The sequence below is a fragment of the Ranitomeya variabilis genome, chromosome 3 (genome assembly GCF_051348905.1).
Source record: "Ranitomeya variabilis isolate aRanVar5 chromosome 3, aRanVar5.hap1, whole genome shotgun sequence".
Taxonomy (NCBI): domain Eukaryota; kingdom Metazoa; phylum Chordata; class Amphibia; order Anura; family Dendrobatidae; genus Ranitomeya; species Ranitomeya variabilis.
Genome location: NC_135234.1, coordinates 508,479,693 through 508,495,783, shown reverse-complemented (window position 1 = coordinate 508,495,783; position 16,091 = coordinate 508,479,693). Strand labels below are relative to the sequence as shown.

The 16,091-nt window shown below is 45.3% G+C and overlaps 1 protein-coding gene across 6 annotated transcripts in view; it reads right to left on the bottom strand.

Annotated features, from left to right (window-relative positions):
• Positions 1-16,091, bottom strand: part of GABRG3 (gamma-aminobutyric acid type A receptor subunit gamma3) — a 1,125,049-nt gene that overhangs the window by 43,531 nt on the left and 1,065,427 nt on the right. The gene's annotated exons all lie outside the window — the stretch shown is intronic.

Sequence of the window (16,091 nt, the reverse complement as noted above, 5' to 3'; positions counted from 1 at the left end):
TCCGAATAAAATCTATTTTATTTTTTGTTCATATGCTAAAATTTGCTAAGAGTTTAACAGGTCATAATAGTTGGCAGACTCAAAGCCAATTGCTTGGCTTCAGGTTGACATGGCAACCATCAGAATCATATACAGTTTTGGGTGATTATAGGGTTAAAGAGAGATCCCTGACCCTCTTTTGCTATCTAATTGCCACTTTAGCTTTTGCATCAACAACAACTTGGGGTTAAATGTAATTAATTGGTACTAACACAGATCATGACCACTGCAGCAAGATGAGAACCATAGTAAACTGTTGATACCCACAGAATATTTATCCATTGGGTGTGCTATACTCTTTTTTCTTAGGTCAGCAATAATGTGAATTGGTGGTCGAGATGATGTTTCATGAATAATACTGAAAATGGAGACAGGAATCTCCTGATGTAAGGTTTTCATAAGAAAGAACACAATATGCTATGTGGAGTGTATGTCGTGCAGCCAAGTTTATAACAAATTTCACAGTATACAAAAAAGTGCAATCAGAGTGGTATACAAGAGAAAAGGAAATAAAGCCTATTACAGTTTAAATTAAGTCAAAGCATGTTTGACATATCTCAATCTAATTTTTTATGGTACAAATTGCTATTATAATTTGGATTTAGTAGCTTCCTGATGGAGTCAGATAATTCTTTTAAAGCTCTGATAATATTTTTTTAAGCACAAGTGTCCTCTTTGCTGACTTACTGCTTATCATAGAATGTTAGAGTTGGGAGGGACCTCCAGGGTTATCGTGTCCAAACCCCTGCTCAATGCAGGATTCACTAAACCATCTCAGACAGATGTCTGTCCAGCCTCTGCTTGAAGACTTCCGTTGAAAGAGAACTCACCACCTCTCTTGGCAGCCTGTTCCACTCATTGATCACCCTCACTGTCAAAAAGTTTTTTCTAATATCTAATCTGTATCTTCTCCCTTTCAGTTTCATTTCATTGCTTCTTGTGTTACCATGTGTAAATGAGAATAAGGATGATCCCTCTACACTGTGACATCCTTTCAGATATTTGTAGACAGCTATTAAGTCTCTTTTTAGCCTTCTTTTTTGCAAGCTAAACATTCACATATTCTTTAAACGTTCCTCATAGGCATACTTAGCAGTACGCTCGCCATCATGGTAGCTCTTCTCTAAACTTACTCCAGTTTTTCATTGTCTTTACAACTTTTTTAAGATATTGTACTCCCATTTAAATTTTTAGACGGGGCTATAGCATATGCCACTATATTTCTCAGAAAAAAGATATAAAAAGAACAAAAGCAACAGTGAATGGAACATTGCTTGAATTGAAGGCACTTGTGCAAGCTGAGAAAACAGTGTGACATTTAATTACTGACAAAACCGTTTTCATACCGTTCAGTAAACTAAAATTTTTAGCAGCAAAAAATCATCTTTTTAAAATCAGTCACATAGAAGGAATAAATATTGAATATTATTTCCAATTTTCTCAATTTTTATCCTATGTAGTAATGCATTTGTTAAACATTAGCAATGATATTTTGAGGATTCCATACAGTCATGTAGAATTCAGACAGTAAGTTAATGATGTACAATAACAAATTGTATTGTGGTACCGTGTTAGCCAGAAAAATCGATGTGAATACTTTTCTGCCCAATGATGACAGAAGTATTCTATTAGTGATACCTTTATTGGCTAATCAGAAAATATTATTATTAGTATTATTATTATTATTATTATTATTATTATTATTTTCTGGTTAGCCAATAAAGGTATCACTCCTAAAATACTTCTGTCATCATTGGGCAGAAAAGTATTCACATCAACAGTAATTTAAAAAATATTAGCTATTCTTATTATATAAATAAGGCCGTTTTTACATTTGCGGTTGTGTCCGCAGCGTTTCTTCCGCAAATATCCGCATGTGTTGTGTATTCCTATATTTAACATTAGGGACGCATGCGTCTGCGATCGTTCGCGTTTTGCCGTGTCATTTCGTCATCTGCGGCTTGTCGCGGAAATGCAACATGTAGTAATTTTAGAGGCATCAATTTGCCGCCTGGAAACGTATGTGGTCGATTGCGCAAGGAATGCGCACTGCTGTCTATATGAACGCATGCGTTCCAGAAGAGAAAAACATGTCTAGACACTGATAAGCCACCCCCCACATACAAGGTGATAAAGGGAGGGAGTGGACATTTGCAGGTCACAACTCAGCAGACACTGAAGCAGACGAGACGCAGGCTACATCCTTGGAGGAAAACAAGACACTGAACAATGTGAGTATATCCTATCCAATGCCTTTATTTTCTATTTTCTGTCTCTACATGTCCTAATTTCTGCCATTTCTTTCTTTCTGCATGCATCAGAATGTCTTCTTCTGATGAGCAACATCATGGGCCTTCTGAAGTAGAAAATGTCAGTGAGGTGAGTACTTGCCTCCTCAGATTGGTAAATATTCACTGTCACATGTACACATATGACAATTCTTGTTTTTCATTTTTTTAGAGCTCTTCTTCTACTGCGGCAGAGACTGGGCAGGAGCAGCGGAGTCACGGTCGGGTGGCAAGGCGGCAGCGTGTACGTATACAAGGCTAACAGTTTACTGTATCCTCACTTTAGTATTCTTGAATCTTCCTTTCTTTACATTCCTATTTCTTTACATTTTTCTTCTGGAATCCTTTTGTATCTTGACTTTCCTATTCATGCCATTTCTCAGCCTCTGTTTTCTTTCTTTTCTTATGTTAATTGACCCAACATTAATGTCTTTATTTAATTTTTAGGTTCCAGAACGGGATGAAGACCTCATAGAAAATGACCTCCTCATCTCCCTGGTCCAGGAGCGAGTCCCGTTGTGGGACACCTGGGTTCCACAGCACTCGGACAACGTTACGATCCGGCGCCTATGGAATGAGGTGGCCAAAGAGATGTGGGATGGCTTGGACAACGCCCCGACTCGGGTCCAAAATGCTTTTGGTAAGTATTGCAATTCAGTGTGAAGCAGCAGAGATCTTGGCCGTGCTCACACAACTGTGTGTGATGAGATAAACTCTCAGGAGTTTCTCCCATCACACACAGTTGTGTGACCACGGCCAAAAGTCCATTGTCTAACCATTATGTTTTGTTTTTTCAACAGTGGCCAGAGTCAAAACACGTTGGCGTTCGATGAAGGACCGCTTCAACAAGGACCTGCATCAAGAGAGCCGTGTTCCCAGTGGTTCAGGAGCATGGATCAGAAAATACAAATACCATCGCGTTCTGGCATTTTTTAGACCGGTCCTTGCCCGGAGAACGTAAGTATTTCTCCCGTCCATTAGGTTGTATTGTATTGCCATAATCGGTATATTTCTATTCCACAGGATTTTGCGTCTGGTTAATTTTTGGTATTAATTTTCTTTTCCTTTTTTTTACAGCACATGGAGCACTACTGTTAGCCCAGGTTCTGGAGTGGACCGTTCTTCAGACAGCCACGGACCCGTCCCAGCCATCCAGCCGCGCTGCAGCAAGTGGGCCTGCCACACTAACTGGAGACCAGGAAGCTTGTCCATCAGGTGTTCCCCTTTCCCAGTCCTCTGCACTGCCCCTTTTTTGGGGGCTCCTCCCGGCAGTGGCAGAAGGCATCGGACAGGTCCCTCATGCCCGAGCTTTTGCACTTGAGCTCAGTTTTTCACGAAGGACTCAAGGCTTTGGGTGACCGAATGGATATTTCACTTAGCCACATGAATACACGTATCCAGGTGGTCACCAAAAGCCTTGACCAAGTAAAAGCCGACCTCCAGAGGCCAGCACATCATTTTTTTAACCAAATTGAGCAGGGCATGTCAGAACACCTTACTCCTGCTGAGTGTCATGTAGGCCTGCAATGCTGCTTACGTGCAGGCTATGCAGCAGAGTCGGTATTTTCAGCAGACAGTGGCGGCATACCCACCTGTGCCTTCACTGTCATGATTAACCTCAATGCAGACCTCTGCTGCATACCACTGCACGGCCACCTCTATTCCTAGCACTGCCGGACACCAGTACAGTACCACCACGATGCCGAGTGCTGTTGGACAGCCCACCGCCACCACCATGACAACTGCTGCTCCTGCTTGGACCTCCTCCACTGACACAATGATGCAGCACGACCCAGGCATGGCCTTCCGTACCACCACCACCACGGTGCAGCAGGACCCAGGCATGGCCTTCCGTACCGCCACCACCACAATGCAGCAGGACCCAGGCATGGCCTTCTGTACCGCCACCACCACGATGCAGCAGGACCATGGCATGGCCTTCCACTCTACAAGCGCTATGGACTTTGGCATGGCTGCACGCTCTATGAGCACTATGGACTCTGGCATGGCTGCACGCTCTATGAGCACTATGGACTCTGGCATGGCTGCACACTCTACGAGCACTATGGACTCTGGCATGGCTGCACGCTCTATGATCACTATGGACTCTGGCATGGCTGCACGCTCTACGAGCACTATGGACTCTGGCATGGCTGCACGCTCTACGAGCACTATGGACTCTGGCATGGCTGCACGTTCTACGAGCACTATGGACTCTGGCATGGCTGCACACTCCACGAGCACTATGGACTCTGCCACAGTGCAGCCGGACCCTGACATATCACCCACCACGACCATGCCACGACATATGAGCCCATCGAGGCTTACCAGAACCCACTCCTGGTTTTGGATTACAAATACTGATAATAAATACAGACCAAATACTGCTAGTGTGAGGACAACCTTGGTTTATAGAGGAAATACATATGAGACACGGTCAAGACAACAAAAAAAAGGTTATTAACGAGAAACATTAGTAACATGTAAGAAAATAACTGGTACAGATAAAATAACAACAGGACATTCACACAACATTGTCCTGCCATTACACACGTCCAATATCCGAATCAAAAAAGGCAGCAAATTGGTCACGCATGCGGCCAAATTCAACTGTTAACCGCAGCAGGTGAGGCTGGTAATCGGGCAGTGGGTGTGCAAATGGTTCATCCAGTTCAATGTTGGGCCGCTCCTTAGCCATAATGTAATTGTGCAGAACCTCACAAGCTTTGACCACCTCGTCAACTGTCTCCATTTTTAGATTAATGGCTGATGCAAGAATGCGCCATTTTGAGACTAGAATCCCAAAGGTACACTCTACAGTTCTTCGTCCCCTGGTCAGTCTGTAGTTAAAGATCATTTTAGTGTGGTTCAAGTCACGACTGGAATATGGCTTCAGTAGGTTTTCGCACATCTGAAAGGCCTCATCCCCAACCATAACAAATGGCATCGGTGGACCTCGAGTGTTGGGGAGAGGTTGTGGCCATGGAAAATTAAAATTTTTGCCATACACACAGCGGCCCATATCCGAGTTCTTGAAAGGCTGGGAATCGTTGCCACGGCCAAAAGCTCCAATGTCCACAGCGATGAAGCGACAGTCCGCATCGGCTATTGCCATGAGCACAACAGAAAAAATATTTTTTATAGTTGAAGTACTCCGATCCTGTTCTGGCTGGTTTGATAATGCGGATGTGCTTTCCATCCACCGCTCCTAAACAGTTGGGGAAATCACACACACTCTAGAATTTTTCCGCAATTCCAATCCACATGTCCAAGGTGGGTAGGAGTATAAACTCATCCCGGAGTACATTCCACAAAGCCCAGCAGTTGTCCGCAACTATTCCCGACAGGGTGGATTGTTGTGAATTAGACTTTTTGGCTCCCTCTTGTGGTTACTAGTGATATGACTCTGGGATTGTCTTTCCTCAGTTTGGCACCCACCTGGGTCGTTAGTCCAGGGGTGTTGCTATATAAACTCCCTGGATCCTTAGTCCAGTGCCTGGCATCGTTGTAATCAGATCCTTTCTGTTTGCTCCTGTCTGATGGTCCTGGTTCGTGCATAATTAAGCTAAGTCCTGCTTCTTTGTTTTTGGTTATTTGCTTTGCTCTTATTTTTGGTCCAGCTTGTACTAAATGTGATTCCTGACTTTGCTGGAAGCTCTAGGGGGCTGGTGTTCTCCCCCCGGGCCGTTAGACGGTTCGGGGGTTCTTGAATATCCAGCGTGGATATTTTGATAGGGTTTTTGCTGACCATATAAGTCATCTTACTATATTCTGCTATTAGCTAGTGGGCCTCTCTTTGCTAAATACCTAGCTCATTCTTACGTTTGTCTTTTCCTCTTACCTCACCGTTATTATTTGTTGGGGGCTTGTATCCAACTTTTGGGGTCTTTTCTCTGGAGGCAAGAAAGGTCTTTCTTTTCCCTTCTAGGGTTAGTTAGTTCTCCGGCTGGCGCGAGACGTCTAGAACCAACGTAGGCACGTTCCCCAGCTGCTGCTATTTGTGGTGCTAGGATTAGATATATGGTCAGCTCAGTTACCACTGCCCTATGAGCTGGTTTTTTGTGTTTGCAGACTTAGTAATTATTTCTGAGACCCTCTGCCATTGGGGTCATAACAGTATGCCAGGCCCACATTGAATGTTTAATGCATTGCAGAAGTGGGATAATAAGAAAGGAAATTCTGAGTTTTTTTTTTTCCTCTCTTTCTTCCTCCCCTTTACCTCTGAGTGGCTTGTGCTTGCTGCAGACATGAATGTCCAGACCTTGATTACAAGTGTAGACCAGCTTGCTGCTCGTGTGCAGGGCATACAAGATTTTGTTACCAGTAGTCCAATGTCTGAACCTAAAATACCTATTCCTGAACTGTTTTCTGGAGACCGATTTAAGTTTAGGAATTTCAGGAATAATTGTAAATTGTTTCTATCTCTGAGACCCCGTTCATCTGGAGATTCAGCTCAGCAAGTTAAAATTGTTATCTCTTTTTTACGGGGCAACCTTCAGGATTGGGCTTTCTCGCTAGCGCCAGGAGATCCGGCATTGGCAAATATTGATGCGTTTTTTCTGGCGCTCGGATTGCTTTACGAGGAACCCAGTCTTGAAGTTCAGGCAGAAAAAGCCTTGCTGGCTATTTCTCAGGGCCGGGATGAAGCTGAAGTGTATTGCCAAAAATTTCGGAAATGGTCCGTGCTTACTCAGTGGAATGAGTGTGCTCTGGCCGCAAATTTCAGAAGTGGCCTTTCTGAAGCCATTAAGAATGTGATGGTGGGTTTCCCCATTCCTACAAATCTGAATGATTCCATGGCGCTGGCTATTCAAATTGACCGGCGTTTGCGGGAGCGCAATACCGCTATTCCTCTGGTGGTGTTGTCTGAACAAACACCTGATTTAATGCAATGTGATAGAATTCAGACTAGAAATGAGCGGAAAAATCATAGACGTCAGAATGGGTTGTGTTTTTACTGTGGTGATTCTACACATGTTATTTCAGCATGCTCTAAACGCCTAACAAGGGTTGTTAGTCCTGTCGCCATTGGTAATTTGCAACCTAAATTTATTTTGTCTGTGACTTTAATTTGCTCATTGTCTTCTTACCCTGTTATGGCGTTTGTGGATTCAGGTGCTGCCCTGAGTCTTATGGATCTGTCATTTGCCAAGCGCTGTGGTTTTGTTCTTGAACCGTTGGTAAATCCTATTCCTCTTAGAGGTATTGATGCTACGCCATTGGCGGAAAATAAACCACAGTTTTGGACGCAGGTAACCATGTGCATGACTCCTGAACATCGGGAGGTGATTCGTTTTCTTGTTCTGCATAAAATGCATGATTTGGTCGTTTTGGGTCTGCCATGGTTACAGACCCACAATCCAGTCTTGGATTGGAAGGCAATGTCTGTGTCAAGTTGGGGCTGTCAGGGAATTCATGCTGATTCCCCACCGGTGTCTATTGCTTCCTCTACTCCTTCGGAAGTTCCTGAGTATTTGTCTGATTATCAGGATGTATTCAGCGAGTCCAGGTCCAGTGCTCTGCCTCCTCATAGGGACTGTGACTGCGCCATAGATTTGATTCCAGGTAGTAAATTTCCTAAGGGAAGACTATTTAATCTGTCTGTACCTGAGCATGCCACAATGCGTTCGTATATCAAGGAGTCTCTGGAGAAGGGGCATATCCGTCCATCCTCTTCCCCTCTTGGTGCGGGATTCTTTTTTGTGGCCAAGAAGGACGGATCTTTGAGACCTTTTATTGACTATCGGCTTCTGAATAAAGTCACTGTTAAATTTCAGTATCCTTTGCCTCTGTTGTCGGACTTGTTTGCCCGGATTAAAGGTGCCAAGTGGTTCACCAAGATAGATCTTCGTGGTGCGTACAACCTTGTGCGCATTAAGCAAGGAGATGAATGGAAGACAGCATTTAATACGCCCGAAGGTCATTTTGAGTACTTGGTGATGCCTTTTGGGCTCTCTAATGCTCCCTCAGTGTTTCAGTCCTTTATGCATGATATTTTCCGGAAGTATCTGGATAAATTTATGATTGTTTATCTGGATGATATTCTGGTTTTCTCTGAAGATTGGGACTCACATGTGGAGCAGGTCAGGATGGTGTTTCAGGTTTTGCGTGAGAATGCTTTGTTTGTTAAGGGCTCAAAGTGTCTCTTTGGAGTACAGAAGGTTCCCTTTTTGGGGTTTATTTTTTCCCCTTCTGCTGTGGAGATGGACCCAGTCAAAGTCCGAGCTATTCATGATTGGACTCAACCCACGTCAGTGAAGAGTCTTCAGAAGTTCTTGGGTTTTGCTAACTTCTACCGTCGTTTTATCGCTAATTTTTCTAGCGTTGTTAAACCTTTGACGGATATGACCAAGAAAGGTTCTGATGTTGCTAACTGGGCTCCTGCAGCCGTGGAGGCGTTCCAAGAGTTGAAGCGCCGGTTTACTTCGGCGCCTGTTTTGTGCCAGCCTGATGTCTCACTTCCCTTTCAGGTCGAAGTGGATGCTTCTGAGATTGGGGCGGGGCCGTTTTGTCGCAGAGAGGCCCTGGTTGCTCGGTAATGAGACCATGTGCTTTCTTCTCTAGGAAGTTTTCGCCTGCTAAGCGGAATTATGATGTTGGCAATCGGGAGTTGCTGGCCATGAAGTGGGCATTTGAGGAGTGGCGTCATTGGCTCGAGGGTGCTAAGCATCGTGTGGTGGTCTTGACTGATCACAAAAATTTGATGTATCTCGAGTCTGCTAAACGCCTGAATCCTAGACAGGCCCGCTGGTCATTGTTTTTCTCCCGTTTTGACTTTGTGGTCTCGTATTTACCAGGTTCAAAGAATGTGAAGGCTGATGCTCTTTCAAGGAGCTTTGTGCCTGACTCTCCTGGAGTCGCTGAACCAGTTGGTATTCTTAAAGAGGGAGTTATCTTGTCAGCCATTTCTCCTGATTTGCGACGTGTGTTGCAGAGATTTCAGGCTGGTAGACCTGACTCTTGTCCACCTGACAGACTGTTTGTTCCTGATAAGTGGACCAGCAGAGTCATTTCCGAGGTTCATTCCTCGGTGTTGGCAGGGCATCCGGGAATTTTTGGCACCAGAGATCTGGTGGCTAGGTCCTTTTGGTGGCCTTCCTTGTCACGGGATGTGCGGTCATTTGTGCAGTCCTGTGGGACTTGTGCTCGAGCTAAGCCTTGCTGTTCTCGTGCCAGCGGGTTGCTCTTGCCCTTGCCTGTCCCGAAGAGGCCTTGGACACACATTTCCATGGATTTCATTTCAGATCTCCCGGTGTCTCAGGGCATGTCTGTCATCTGGGTGGTATGTGATCGCTTTTCTAAAATGGTCCATTTGGTGCCTTTGCCTAAGCTGCCTTCCTCTTCCGATCTGGTTCTTGTGTTCTTTCAGAATGTGGTTCGTTTACACGGCATTCCTGAGAATATTGTGTCTGACAGAGGATCCCAGTTTGTTTCCAGGTTCTGGCGATCCTTTTGTGCTAGGATGGGCATTGATTTGTCGTTTTCGTCTGCCTTTCATCCTCAGACTAATAGACAAACGGAGCGAACTAATCAGACTCTGGAGGCTTATTTGAGGTGTTTTGTTTCGGCAGATCAGGATGATTGGGTGACCTTCTTGCCGTTGGCTGAGTTTGCCCTTAATAATCGGGCTAGTTCCGCTACTTTGGTTTCGCCATTTTTCTGCAACTCTGGTTTCCATCCTCGTTTTTCCTCGGGACATGTGGAGCCTTCTGACTGTCCTGGGGTAGATTCTGTGGTGGATAGGTTGCAGCAGATCTGGAATCATGTGGTGGACAACTTAAAGTTGTCACAGGAGAAGGCTCAGCGTTTTGCCAACCGCCGCCGCGGTGTGGGTCCCCGACTTCGTGTTGGGGATTTGGTATGGCTGTCTTCTCGATTTGTTCCTATGAAGGTCTCCTCTCCTAAATTTAAGCCTCGCTTCATCGGTCCTTACAAGATATTGGAAATCCTTAATCCTGTGTCCTTTCGCTTGGATCTTCCGGTGTCGTTTGCCATTCACAACGTGTTCCATAGGTCTTTGTTGCGGCGGTACGTTGTACCTGTGGTTCCTTCTGTTGAGCCTCCTGCTCCGGTGTTGGTTGAGGGCGAGTTGGAGTACGTGGTGGAGAAGATCTTGGATTCTCGTCTCTCCAGACGGAGGCTTCAGTATCTGGTCAAGTGGAAGGGCTATGGTCAGGAGGATAATTCCTGGGTGGTTGCTTCTGATGTGCATGCGGCCGATTTAGTTCGTGCCTTTCACGCTGCTCATCCTGATCGCCCTGGTGGTCTTGGTGAGGGTTCGGTGACCCCTCCTTAAGGGGGGGGTACTGTTGTGAATTAGACTTTTTGGGGAAATCACACACACTCTAGAATTTTTCCGCAATTCCAATCCACATGTCCAAGGTGGGTAGGAGTATAAACTCATCCCGGAGTACATTCCACAAAGCCCAGCAGTTGTCCGCAACTATTCCCGACAGGGTGGATTGTTGTGAATTAGACTTTTTGGCTCCCTCTTGTGGTTACTAGTGATATGACTCTGGGATTGTCTTTCCTCAGTTTGGCACCCACCTGGGTCGTTAGTCCAGGGGTGTTGCTATATAAACTCCCTGGATCCTTAGTCCAGTGCCTGGCATCGTTGTAATCAGATCCTTTCTGTTTGCTCCTGTCTGATGGTCCTGGTTCGTGCATAATTAAGCTAAGTCCTGCTTCTTTGTTTTTATTTATTTGCTTTGCTCTTATTTTTGGTCCAGCTTGTACTAAATGTGATTCCTGACCTTGCTGGAAGCTCTAGGGGGCTGGTGTTCTCCCCCCGGGCCGTTAGACGGTTCGGGGGTTCTTGAATATCCAGCGTGGATATTTTGATAGGGTTTTTGCTGACCATATAAGTCATCTTACTATATTCTGCTATTAGCTAGTGGGCCTCTCTTTGCTAAATACCTAGCTCATTCTTACGTTTGTCTTTTCCTCTTACCTCACTGTTATTATTTGTTGGGGGCTTGTATCCAACTTTTGGGGTCTTTTCTCTGGAGGCAAGAAAGGTCTTTCTTTTCCCTTCTAGGGTTAGTTAGTTCTCCGGCTGGCGCGAGACGTCTAGAACCAACGTAGGCACGTTCCCCGGCTGCTGCTATTTGTGGTGCTAGGATTAGATATATGGTCAGCTCAGTTACCACTGCCCTATGAGCTGGTTTTTTGTGTTTGCAGACTTAGTAATTATTTCTGAGACCCTCTGCCATTGGGGTCATAACAGTGGATATTCCAAGCCATTATTGGAAATGGAGGGATGATAAACTGTCTCTGGTTGCCAGAAATCTGGAAGAAAAGAATTAAAGAAAAATTACAATCAGTTCTATTTAAGGTGTGGTTATGCTAAAGACAGAAAGGAAATTACCAAACAAACAAAAACAAAAACATGTTTAGTACACCCAAAATTAGCACTGGCATTGGTTTACATTTCTTACGTACCTTAATGTAACCAGCAGACGTTCCTCTGGTGGAATCGCTCTACTTAGCTGGATGTCCTGTCTCCGTATGGCTCCTTGGACATGAGCAAGCAAATCCCGGAACGAGTCTTGCGACATCCTTGTATATTCCGGGAATTTGTCCGGCTTGGCATTAAGCTCGCCATACAGTGTGTGATAGGCTCCACGCCTCTCAAGTAGTTCAATAATGGGGTGTCTCCAAAAATGCCTACGCCGTCTGTTATGATCCCAATGGCAGAGGATCTCTGATATTCCGGCAAGATAGCAAAAACATAAATACTGCTCTAGGGAGGTGGAAACTGGGCTAACCGCATACCTGATCCTAACACAAACAACTAGAAGCAGCCGGTGAACGTGCCTACGTTGGTTCAAGACGTCTCGAGCCAGCCGGAGAACTGTCTACCCCTAGAGGGAAAATAAGACCTCACTTGCCTCCAGAGAAATTGAACCCCAAAGATATAGAAAGCCCCCAACAAATAATAACGGTGAGGCAAGAAGAAAACACAAACGTAGAGATGAACTAGATTTCAGCAAAGTGAGGCCCACTAGTCTAGATAGGCAGAAAATAGATAGTGGACTATGCAGTCAGCAGAAAACCCTACAAAAACATCCACGCTGAACATTCAAGAACCCCCACACCGACTGACGGTGCGGGGGGAGAACCTCAGCACCCTTAGAGCTTCCAGCGAGCCAGAAAATCAAATATAAGCAAGCTGGACAAAAACACTGAAAAATGCAAACGATCCAAATTGTTCAAAACAGACTTAGCTTTTCTTGCATGAGACAGACTGAAAGGAATCCGGAGGAGACCATATAGGTCTGGATACAACGATGCCAGGCAAGAGACTGAGTCCAGAGGAGACTTAAATAGGGAACACCCGCTGCTTAACGACACAGCTGGAGCTCAGGCCTGCAACAAGACATGCCTAACACAATACCGTTAGTGACCACCAGAGGGAGCCCAGAAACACAGTTCACAACAGCTGTCTCCTTCTCCATCTTTCACGATTTCTGTATTGCTCCCAAGCAAATGCACAAGCAAGAAAAAGCTTGATGCTTAAATCCAGGTTGAAATAAAAGCTCTCCTTGTGAAGATCCATCATGACGCAGGATACAGGAGCAAAATCTGATGATTTCAGCTGTTCAAGGGTCTATATAAAGATATCCCGTAATACACTCCCCTCTGTAGTCCCTTTGGCGGTGTCTGGTTATCTAGATTTTTCTCCTGTAAAATTTGTCATCATGTGCACCAAAAATGCAAATGCAGAAAAAAACGCATGGAAAAGCATGCAAACGTGGCGTTTTTTAAACCGCATGCGTTCCCGCATGCGTCTAAAAAACGCCGCGTTTGTACGCGTTTATATGCGTTTTTTCCAGCACTTGCAGATGCGGATTAAACGCTGCGGATTCTAATGCAAATGTGAAACTAGCCTAACTTATTTTCCAACATTTTCCTAACTTGGCGATATAGCAGCACATGAAATCCCTGTCAGCTCTATACCATTAAGCTAATGGTGTCCCATGTGTCCCATAAGATGAACTTGAAGGATCTTATGTCAGAAATATTCTTATCCAAAAGCAATTCTAGCAGAGGAAAACACCTCCATAAGAAAAGCCTACCTGAGATAAATAATTGTTTTCAAATTCTCCAACTTTTATAACAATTTAAAAAACTTTCATTAGCAATTAATTGGTTTTCTGCAAATCAAAAGTAGGGTTGAGCGAAAAGGATCAGACAAATTCAAAAATCGCCGACTTTCGGCAAAGTCGGGTTTCATGAAACCCGACCCGATCCTAGTGTGGGATCAGCCATGAGGTCGGCTATCTTCACGCCAAAGTCGCGTTTCATATGACGCGTTCAGCGCCATTTTTCAGCCAATGAAGGAGGATGCAGAGTGTGAGCAGCGTGATGACATAGGTCTTGGTCCCCACCATCTTAAAGAAGGGTATGACAGTGATTGGCTTGCTTTCTGCGGCGTCACAGGGGGTATAAAGGGGCGTGCATGCCGACCGCCATCTTACTTCTGCCAATCGTAGCATAGGGAGAGATTGCTGCAGCTTCATCAGAAGAAGGGATATAGTTAGGGAGGGAAGATTAACCCCCAAACCGCTTGTGCTGTAGCGATTTCCACTGTCCAACACCACCTTTTTTTTGCAGGGACAGTGGAGGGTATATTTTTGTGTATCAGCTCTGTAGCTTATTGGGCTGCCTTATAAGGCTCCCTGATAGCTGCATTGCTGTTTGCACGCTGCTGTGCAAACCAAATGCTTTTTTAAAAGCAAAAATCCTGTTGCTCCTTTCTACACAGTTATCTTGTTTATTTGTCCACACTTTTGTGCGCAGCAGTCCTTTGTATTGCTGCCATACTTGTCCTGAGATCATTGTAGGGAGATTGAAATTGTACTACAGTCCTTGTATTTTTTCATATATCTTCCAGCCACTTTCTGCCACTTACATTGTGTTGTTTTATAAACTGGGCCTGAGTTTTGGTGCAGTCTCCCCCCAAAAAAGGGAGATTCAAATTGTTGCAAAGTGGATATATGTCAGTTCTGTTAGTTTGTCGTATATCAGCCAGGCACGTTCTGCCACTTACATTGTGTTGTGTTATACACTGGGCCTGAGTTTCGGTGCAGTCTCCCCCCAAAAAAAGGGAGATTCAAATTGTCACAAAGTGGATATACGTCAATTCTGTTAGTTTGTCGTATATCAGGCAGCCACGTTCTGCCACTTACATTGTGTTGTGTTATACACTTGGCCTTAGTTTTGGTGCAGTCTCCCCCCAAAGAAGGGGAGATTTAAATTCTCAACAAGTTTATATACACCTTCTACCTTGTTTTACAGTACCATATAACGGTTGTTATTTTGGTAAGATTTTCCCAAAAATGAGGAAGTCTGGTGGAAGAGGCCATGGGCGGTCGTTGCCAGCTGGTACTGATGGTGGTGGTGGTGGTGGAGCATCTGGTGGTAGTGGGAAAAGCAAAATAGCACCTAAGGCTGGAGGTGTTGAGCCAGCGTCATCGTCTGGCTACACAAGGCCTCGAAGGCTCCCTTATCTTGGAGTAGGAAAACCGATTATAAAGCCGAAGTAGCAGGAAAAAGTTTTGGCTTTCCTTGCTGACTCAGCCTCTAGCTCTTTCGCCTCCTCTTCAGAAAGTTCAAAATATAAAAGCAGCGAGTTGCCAGTGGATGCTCCCGGTCAGGAACAAGATGTTTCCTTGTGTCCTTCACCCAAACTAAAAGTGAAGGATGCGTCAGGCGACGCTACAGGTTACTCCATGGAGCTCTTTACACATACCGTGCCTGGGTTAGAAAGGGAAATTGTTAACTGCCCATTGCAAGATGAATCGGACATGGAGTGCACAGATGCACAGCCACAGCTAGATTATTATGTTGTTCCATTGACTCAGATCACTACATTGCCTTCGCAGTGTACTGAGCCAGAATCTGACCCTGATGAGACTATGGTGCCCCGTCCCAAATGCTATAGCACCTTACACGGTGACACAGAGGAAGGTGCACATGACATTGAAGAGGAGGTGATAGATGACCCAGTTGTTGACCCAGATTGGCAGCCATTGGGGCCATCCGCGTACACAGGTTTTGAGCGCCCACATTGCTAGACTAATCTCATTAGAGATGATGCCCTAACGGTTGGTTGAAAGCGAAGCTTTCAAAGACCTGATGGCTTACGCAGTACCATGCTATGACCTACCAAGTCAGCACTTTTTTGCGAGAAAAGCCATCCCAGCCCTCCACCAGCATGTCAAAGACCGCACTGTCCATGCACTGAGGCAGTCAGTGGAAAGGTGCACCTCACAACAGATGCATGGGCCAGTAGGCATGACCAGGGACATTACGTGTCCATCACAGCGCACTGGGTTAATGTGGTGGATGCAGGGTCCACAGGGGACAGCCATAGGGGGACAGTTCTGCCTAGCCCACGGTCTAGGAAACAGTTGGCTGTAGGAGTTCGCCAACCCTCCTTCTCCTCCTCCTCCAGAAGTGAAAGCTTGTCCACAGAGCGCAGTCGTACGACCACTCCATCTGCAGCTGATAGTGTTGCACACGAGGTGTCCCATTATCGAACAGCTAGTGGTAAGCGTCAGCAGGCTGTGTTACAAATGAAGTGTTTGGGCGACAACAGACACACCGCGGAAGTACTGGCCGAGTACTTGCAGCAAGAAACTCAGTCATGGCGGGGCAGTGTACATCTTGAGGGAGGCAAGGTAAGTCAGTGATAACGAAAGGAATTTTATGGCTGCCATAGCCCTTTCAGAACGGAAACACATACCTTGCCTGGCTCAC